This window comes from Pinus tabuliformis, chromosome 3_1, assembly GCF_031772625.1.
Source record: "Pinus tabuliformis cultivar Carrire ecotype Pingquan chromosome 3_1, CPIR1, whole genome shotgun sequence".
Taxonomy (NCBI): domain Eukaryota; kingdom Viridiplantae; phylum Streptophyta; class Pinopsida; order Pinales; family Pinaceae; genus Pinus; species Pinus tabuliformis.
Genome location: NC_142301.1, coordinates 368,491,446 through 368,500,840, shown reverse-complemented (window position 1 = coordinate 368,500,840; position 9,395 = coordinate 368,491,446). Strand labels below are relative to the sequence as shown.

Genomic DNA, 9,395 nt, shown 5'->3' with positions numbered 1-9,395 from the left:
CCAACTAAAGCTGTCATGAACAGAATACCAGAAGAAGCATGGAGTGGTCAAAAGCAAACTGTCACTCACATGAGAGTATTCGATTGTGTGGCATATGCACATGTACCAGATCAGCTAAGGAAGAAGCTTGATAGTAAGGGGGAGAAGTGTGTCTTTATTGGCTACTGTGATGAGTCAAAAGCATACAAACTCTATAATCCATCCACCAAGAAATTGATAGTAAGCAGAGATGTGCAGTTCATTGAAGATGAAGCTTGGGATGGAAGCTTAGAGAAGACAGTGAATGTGAAGACAATCGTGTCTCACGAAGAAGAAGAGGAAGGGACAGCAGCAAATAATCCTTCCTTGGTGGCTCCTCCTCCACCACAGCAAGTACAACAAACCACACCACAATCTGGAATTCGAACAGCCTTAAGAAGTCAAGGAAGTGCTTCTCCAAGCACACCACAGGGATCAGAAATACCCTCAAGTTCGGATGGAACTCCAAGCACACCAAGAAGGCCAAGATTCAGAAATCTGAATGAGATTTATGAACAAGGAGAGGTAAGTAACAATACCGATCTGAATTCATTATTCGCTTTATATTGTCATGTTGATGACCCAGTCCATTTTGAAGATGCTGTAAATGAAGATAAATGGATTGAAGAAATGAATGAAGAAATTGGTGCAATTGAGAAGAGTAAAACATGGGAGTTAGTGGACCTCCCTGAAGGCAAAGATGCCATTGGAGTTAAGTGGGTCTATAAGACCAAAAGCAATGCTGAAGGCAAGATTGACAAGCACAAAGCAAGACTTGTTGTGAAAGGCTACAAGCAGCAACAAGGCAAAGACTATGATGAAACCTTTGCACCAGTAGCAAGGATGGAATCAGTCAGAACAGTGTTGTCTATTGCGGAACAACACAGGTGGAAGATTTATCAGATGGATGTTAAATCCGCATTCCTGAATGGAGTATTAAAAGAAGAGGTTTATGTTCAACAACCTCCGGGCTATGAAGTTGAAGGCCAAGAGCATAAAGTTTGCAAACTGAAGAAGGCTCTTTATGGGCTGAAGCAAGCTCCAAGAGCATGGTACAGCAGAATAGATGCTTATCTGATTGACAATGGGTTTGATAAGTGTGATGGTGAACCCACACTCTACATAAAGCAGAATGACGGTAAGATTATTATTGTTGTTTTATATGTAGATGATTTGATTTTTACTAGCAATGATGCTTCTCTCATTGCTGATTTTAAAGCAGTCATGAAAAGTGAATTTGAAATGACTGACTTGGGCTTCTTAAGATATTTTCTTGGAATTGAAGTAGACCAAAGTGAAAATGGCGTTTTCATTTCTCAAGATAAATATGTAGATGCATTGTTGAAGAGATTTAACATGCAGAACAGCAAAGCAGCTGTAACTCCAACTGTAGTGGGGTTGAAATTGACCAAAGAAGACAGCAGCAAATATTTTGATCCAAAATTGTACAAGAGCATAGTTGGCAGCCTTATGTACTTGACTGCAACTAGGACGGATATTATGCACGCTGTGAGTTTAATTTCCAGATTTATGGAAAAACCGAAAGAGACTCATTGGCAGGCAGCCAAGAGGATTCTAAGGTATGTGAATGGAACGAAGGGGTTTGGTATTTTATACTCCTCTTCTGAAAGTCTCATATTGACAGGGTACACTGACAGTGATTGGGCTGGAAGTGTTGATGATAGGAAAAGCACATCAGGATATGTGTTTCATATGGGATCAGGAGCCATCTCATGGGCTTCCAAGAAGCAACCAGTTGTGGCTTTGTCAACAGCAGAGGCAGAGTATGTGGCAGCAACAACAGCAGGATGCCAAGCAGTATGGCTGAGAAGAGTTCTCAGAGATTTGTGTCATGAACAAGAAAATGGCACAACCATTTACTGTGACAATAGCTCAGCAATAGCATTGTCAAAAAATTCAGTTTTTCATAAAAGGACAAAGCACATAGACACCAAATTTCACTTCATACGTGAATTGGTTAACAATGGTGAGATTGTTTTGCAGCACTGCAGTACAGAAGATCAGCTAGCTGACATCCTGACAAAACCATCGGCAAAGAAAAGCTTTGATCATTTCAGGAAATGCCTGGGTATGCAGAATAAACCCAGCAGTTAAAATTAAGGGGGAGTGTTGGAATGATAATTTTAAACTGCCGGGAGCTGACAGTTGAGCAACGACCCAGCTTATTCAGAAAACAACGATTGGACTTTCCCTGCGATGCGATCTGATCGCATATCGCAAATTGGACTTTCCCTGCGATGCGATCTGATCGCATATCGCACTTTCCCTGGTCAGTCTTCGCTGCATGCTTGTATTATCTGCGATGCGATATTTGCAATGCGATCGCAGATCGCAGATCGCATGATTTAAAGGTTATAGAAGCGGTGGCACATCCTCTCTCTTCTTGCGATGCGATGGTGTGATAAGCCATGCATTAAATTCAAATAGGATATTTTTGAGCCGTGTAATTAATGATATTTACTAGGGTTGGTAAATGTAGGTGAAATTTTAAATTTTATTATTTTTTATTTCACGGAAGTGGGAAAAGCAACACGTATTGAAAAGATATTTTGTGTTGTTCATTATATATAAATAAAATGCAAGAGTAGAGACGTGTGGAGAGTATTAGCAAGAAGAATTCTTTCTTCTCTGCAACGCACAGTGCTGAAGATATAATTTTCTGAGATAGTGGAATCAGATTCTGAAATTGAAGTTCCTGTTATAAATCCCTCTGAGTCGAGGAAGACAATTCTGTAACAGTTTTTATTATTATTTTATATGATAAAGATCCTGTAAAAAACCAGAGCGTTGTTCTCTGTGCAAATTTCTTTTGTGTTTGAAATTAACAGAAATTTCCATCAGCCGAATTGACCGAGTTGATAAGACGATCAAGGAGTTTTAGAATAACATGAGTCGTAAAGCATTAAAATCAGGTTATTACAAATATAAATTTCTATCAAACAGAAGCATTAGAGTCAGCCTTTTGTAGAATGGGGATGGTTCAATAAAAGTAGGGTTAAAAAAATGTGTTTGCTGCTGAAAACAAACCGCGTTTCTTTCTCATGGGTTCCAAATTTACTGTATTTAATCAAATCTGCAGTGTTAACCACCTGTTATCTACATGGGATTCTTACAAGCTATTCTTCATTTTCATTTGTATTCAAAACGCAGGCATCTTGGATGTATTGTGTTGACAGACAAACTTGGAGGGTCCTTTGTTTTCTATCGGCACGCGGCTAGAAAGTTATTGTGGAGAGGAATCAAGAGTTTTGTTTGTCTATTTTTGTAGGATCTCGGGAATTTGTTGGATTCTTAATGTTCTATGTATTCATCAATGCTTTTATAGAAGTAATGTACTAGGTAGTTTCATAGTACAGGTCTGGTTTTTTATCGTATGGAGAGGTAGTGGAGATGATGTCCTACTTGAAATAAATGTCAAAATGAATTCATTGCTAATGCAAACCATCAGAGTGTTGGTGTATGGACAATGAAAATTACATGTAAGTACAGAGATCTGCAGTTGAACTGACTTAAATTTTGCATAACTTGTCTAGTGTTGCACTAAGGGAATTCAGAGTAGATAAATGAATTAATCCTTCCTGTTAATATTATAACCATTATGTTACTCTATTACAACATACAAGTGAAAGGCTGCAGTATCCTACTTATCTCATGTATTTGGCATGCCCTTGCAGTTTATGAGGTAGTATTATTTCTATCTGCTTTTATTATAAGTTGTAACAATCATCTATAGTCTGGAAATATTTTCATGGTGAACAATTTAGCTGTTGTGTTTTTTTGAGGATACAACAGCTATTTGCAAAAATGTTAAAAAGAACTCAATTGCATAGAGAGTTCTATCTCAGTTGTCCGAAGGAAACATGTTCTCCCTAAAAGCAATATAATGTGATTTGTAAGAATAGTATTATATACCTTTGCAACAGGAGCAAGGCAATTAGTTGTGCAACTTGCATTTGAAACAATAGACATTTCAGGCTTATATGATCCTTTGTTTACTCCAACTACCTCCACAAACATGGGTGCATCCGCTGATGATGGAGTAGAAATTACAACCTTCTTAGTTCCACCCTGCCACCAAAAATCATCAATAACCATTAAAATCATCAAATAAACCAAAAGATCATTTGACCTTAACTTCTGAGATTAGTACAAACCAGCAACCACAGAGGCCTAGGTAACATCCCCGACGTATAGATCTAGTAACCTACCTACTTATGCTTCGGCCAAAGATCGATAGGAGCATTTTTTATTGGACCTTTAACTACTCGTGCGGCTTTCGAAACTACTCACTCTCGTACTGGTTATGCATCATATTGATCTGGGACTTGAACAGGCTCTTCACCTCGCATCACTAAAGGCATAAAATAAATCTTGCTTTATATACGGATCTCTGTATGGTTCCCTTCATGGATAGGGAGGGCTGTCTATATCTGAGCTAACATCTAGCTTCTTGCGACATGCTGGGTCTTCTCCCTTTCATTTCCTATCTCGCTTGTCGTGAGTGAAGGATATGTGGAGTCGGTCACCACTACCCTTTTCAAGTTAGTGTGATGGATGTGCCCTGGAACCAAGGAAATCTGATTATTGCAGGCAAGCATCTGAAATTGCATCTAAGATGAGGTCTTGATATGAGATAAGTAGGTGTTGATTCTGGAACAAAATTTTTGAAATCAGTTCACCGAAGTCTTTATTGTTATGCTCGTTTGCCAACTTGATGTTTGCTATAAGTCAAACTAGTTTTGCTTCAATAACTCGGCAAAGACTACCCCTCCATGCAGCCCTTGTTTTTTATGATTAGAAATTTATGAAATGATCACTATAATTCTTTCCAATTCTCTTTTAATTGAGATTTGTACCATTGACCAAAAAAACCATATATTTTGTTTGATAAAGTAACATTTCACTTTAAAATATATGGGAAAACATTTTTTCACTAACTAGTTTAGCGAAACGCATATCTTCGAGTAATATGTTGTGCGTTTGTAATATAAGTGGCCCTCCGCTTCCGGCAGATCCACTAATTTCGTTTCTGCTTTGTCATCCAATCCACTAAGGTCGTGGAACCCAAAGCTTATGGTTAGACCAAACATAGTGCTCAAACTCTGATTCAGATCTTGCAATTGTAGCCTCGAAAAAGTGGCTTCCTTATGACACTCTGTCATACCTTACAATAGAAGACTTTCGCCACTATTGTGCTGCCTTATAACACTCCGCAAAATCCTCATATAGGGATATAAATCTTAATTCCATTACCGTTATGTTCAACAAACGACGGAGAAACTATGCAAATTCACACTGTAAATCCATTTGAATCTCGGCCACCACTCCGAAGCTGTGGACAGAAGCCTGGAAGGTCGTTGGATGCATCCAGTAAACTGTCATGAAAAAAATTTACGGCATTTGGTGTCACGATAGGGACCAAATCATCTACCGAAAGCGATTGAGAAGTGACAGGACATGTGCCATTCTCCACAATGTGCTTTTCGACCAGTTTTTTCTCATACAGAAACCCCAAATGCTTCGAAACTTTGGAGTCCTCCAGCATCACACCAAAATGTGCACAAAACATGGATGGTGCATTTATGTCTATAGACTCATAGAGTTTGTCTTGAGTTTGTCTTCATAAATGATAAGATCTGGTATATCTTCCTTATAGATTGTTGAATATATTCTTTGTGTTATAAAACAACCACTAAATTGATTCAAAAACTTCTTTGGATCAATCTAAAACTACGAATTCACCATGGGTAAAAAAAAAAAACCATTCGAAATTCCGTATCCTTCTCTCCGTTTGTTCTCCACTGAGTCAGCAACTCCGATAGATCTCTCCGTTATTTGTTCTCCACTGAGTCAACAACTCCGATAGATCTTCGTCATCGGACACGGAAAGTATCCGCTTCATGATAGACTTGCATCATTGCAGGTTCTTCTAGCGTTATCTTCTTCTCTGCCACTTCCAATTTCTGGCCAACCAAAGTCCAGCTCGGATCAGACAAATCCATCTCATATGCTTGAAACCATGGTGAAGCTTCTCTTCAGACTATTTTCATCAACGCCTTGAATCACATGCTCTCTACCATTCCCAATCAGATCTGTAGTACAATCTCCACCAGCCAACCGATCCGGGATTCTGTGAAACTTAATTTCCGATCTTTACTGCTCCGCTGAGCCCAGCGCCACACACATATTTCTGCCGTGAGCCGCTTGATCTCTATCTCCTCCTGTCTTCTACAAGAAGTTATCTGCTCTCTCAGAGCATTCAAACTTCATGTCCAACATCCCTAAAGTTCATAACTGATCTGCATGTCTTCTTACATCCAAGTATCCACAGGCCTCTAAAGCATGACTGATCCGCATGTCTTTTTTCTTCTAATTGAATTTGAACGTGGTGGAATAAAAAATAGCAAAGTTAAATACATGTAGTTTTACATGTATGTCGAGGAACTCTCTCCAACAGTACCACGTTCTTATCTTGTGAAATCGAGTGTTGATCACACTTCTGTTATTGAAATGGAAAAAATATGCTAAAATATTATAGTAGTCTCAACTATTTTCTCAATCAACTTATTTAGACAAGGCATTTTAACCATTCCCTATGGATCATGTTAATAATCGCATATTCTAGACAAGGCATTTTAACCATTCCCTATGGATCATGTTAATAATCGCATATTCTTGCATCACAAGTAATTAAATAGATGATATTAATATAGACAAGGCATTTTAACCATTCCCTATGGATCATGTTAATAATCGCATATTCTTGCATCACAAGTAATTAAATAGATGATATTAATAATCACATATTCTTGCCTCACAAGTAATTAAATTGTAATTCAAATTATAAATTAAATATTACTTCCCAAATAACTTTAATATACCAAAGTCAATAATTATCTGCAAATTTCTCCTTTAAAACAAGCCATTCACAACTGTCTTAATGTTTCTCTTTTTCTTGCTTATTCATAATTATCTTCATACTTATATTTAATAATAACTCTTAATTTGCCCATCTTTTATAAAAGCTCTCGTCACCTTTTTACCTTTAATCTTTTTAAGCTTTTTCAATCTATAATAATATTACAGTACAATTCTTTTTAAAATATTATTATACAAATCTTTGCAAAGCGTTGATAAAAAATATGTATTATCATAAAAATATATTAACAATCTCCTTCCGTATAATGTTTATTGCACTGCCAAAAAAAGGTACATTCAATTTCATAATTTTCAATATAATGCTAATAAGGAATGTCTTTATTATAATGTCAATAAGGAATAAGCTCATGGAGATGTTAGATAATTTTTGTTCATAAACTTTTTATACATACATTTGATATAGATTTATACCACATTCAATTTCATAATTTTCATTATAATGATAATAAGGAATGCCTTTATTATCATGCCAATAGGGAATGTATTTATTATAATGCCAATAAGGAATAAGCTCAGGGAGATCTTGGATGATTTTTTTGTCTATATAAAGTATAATGCCAATAAGGAATAAGCTCAGGGAGATCTTGGATGATTTTTTTGTCTATATAAAGTACATACATACATTTGATATCGATTTATATCATATTGTACATAAATATTAAAGGCAGTTTAATATATTAGATTTAACCCTAATAATATTAAAAAGAATTGATCTCATAAACCAAAGTGACCAATTAAGCTATCTCTTCAAACTTTTATTTTATTTATTTTATATTATAATAGTGATAACAATTTACATAAAATAAAATATCATAATTTATCAATACCATATTATAATTTATTTTATTATTAAAATATTTTACATATATTTTATTTTAATTTATTTTTTAATATTTTTTAATTAAATTAAAAATAAATAAAATAATTTTTTTATTATTAATTTTAAGTTATTTTGTAAATATTTCTAATAAGTAGTTTATGTAAATTAAATAGTTAACGCACAGATACTAAACCATGGTAAAAAAAGCCTTGAAGTTACAAGCTTGTAATTAATAGCCACTTTAACCAACTAAAGTATTCCAGCAAATAAATAAATTCAATTCAATTTTGCAAAACTTTATCCCAAAATAAACGTCTATAAAGGCACTGCAAATTAATATCCCAAAATAAACATTCGTAAAAGACACAGAAATATTAATTACGGGAGATCATGCATATCGCAATGTGTTAGTAGAATGAATCTTGAGATATTGCATATCTAGTCGTTATCAAGGAAATATTTTACCACTGTTATGCCAAAAAAAACCGTGTTATGCCATGTAACCGTGGCTAATTTAGCGCATCCAGAAAAGCTAGGCGTGATTCCAACCTGAAACATGTTCAAAGCAGATCGAACCATCTTAAGCCCATAAACAGCCAACTATCCTCAATGGCTGTGATGCTTATTTTGACCATCGAAATAATCTAAAAGGAAACTCCACAATATAGGTATGTGGCCATTCTCAATTTACAAGAGCCATTGCCCTTAAAGTATAATAAAATTATATCATAAGCAGGAACGAAAGGCTAGTAATGAAGAACAGTGACGTTGTATTCAACGACTGCATTCCCGGTTTTTATATCCAAGGAATGGGTATGGGCGAGCGCGTAGCCTCGAGCCAACCGAAACAATCCGCTCCCTCCCACAATCGGCATTTCTCTTACTTGATCAAAAACCGCATTCTTCCCCAGCATGGAGAGGGTGCTGCCATTGTACTTTCCACTCTGGAACACAAACGTCGTCGCCATAAGCAGATGAACTACCTCTTGGCCAGAAGAGACGTAGATACCCTGCGCTCTTCCCACCATTTTGGAGTTGGCTTCCGGCCCTTCCGTCAACCAGTCGTCCATAACTCTCACCATCCCGAATTGAGTAGCCGAAGAGTTGGTGGTGGGAGCCGAGGCCACCTCCACAGCCGTCACATTTTTTCCAGCCACTAAATCGTGGAAATAGAAGTGCAGGTGGCTTATCTTCTCCAACCCTAATTTCGATTCTGCCTCCACCTCCGCTATATGAAGGCATGCCAACAACAGTACAGTGGACACTGTAATAGTTGCTGCCCAATAACCCATGTTGGCCAACTCTGGAAATAGAATGCCTCAGAGAAGGAGAAGAGAAAAGTATATGATGATGCAAGGGTAGCCCCAGTGCCCACTTTTGTAATGTGGATCCGCGTGATGGGGACCCTTACTTTGTGCCACACTCTTGAATTTTTCATGTTATTTCTGTTTCCGGTTGCAACGGCATGACCTTTCAGTGCGTATCGGCGTTAGTTTGTTTAGGGCCGCATTTTCTGCCGTATAACGTGACCCAATGGATTTTTATGGTGCGTACTATCCTGTGAGATCCGTAGTTTACGATGTTTTATGTTGCGGGT

General features: G+C 36.9%; 1 pseudogene; it reads right to left on the bottom strand.

Annotated features, from left to right (window-relative positions):
* Positions 1–8,544: 8,544 nt before the first annotated feature.
* Positions 8,545–9,093, bottom strand: LOC149187241 (dirigent protein 22 pseudogene; annotated as a pseudogene).
* Between the last annotated feature and the right edge of the window lie 302 nt (positions 9,094–9,395).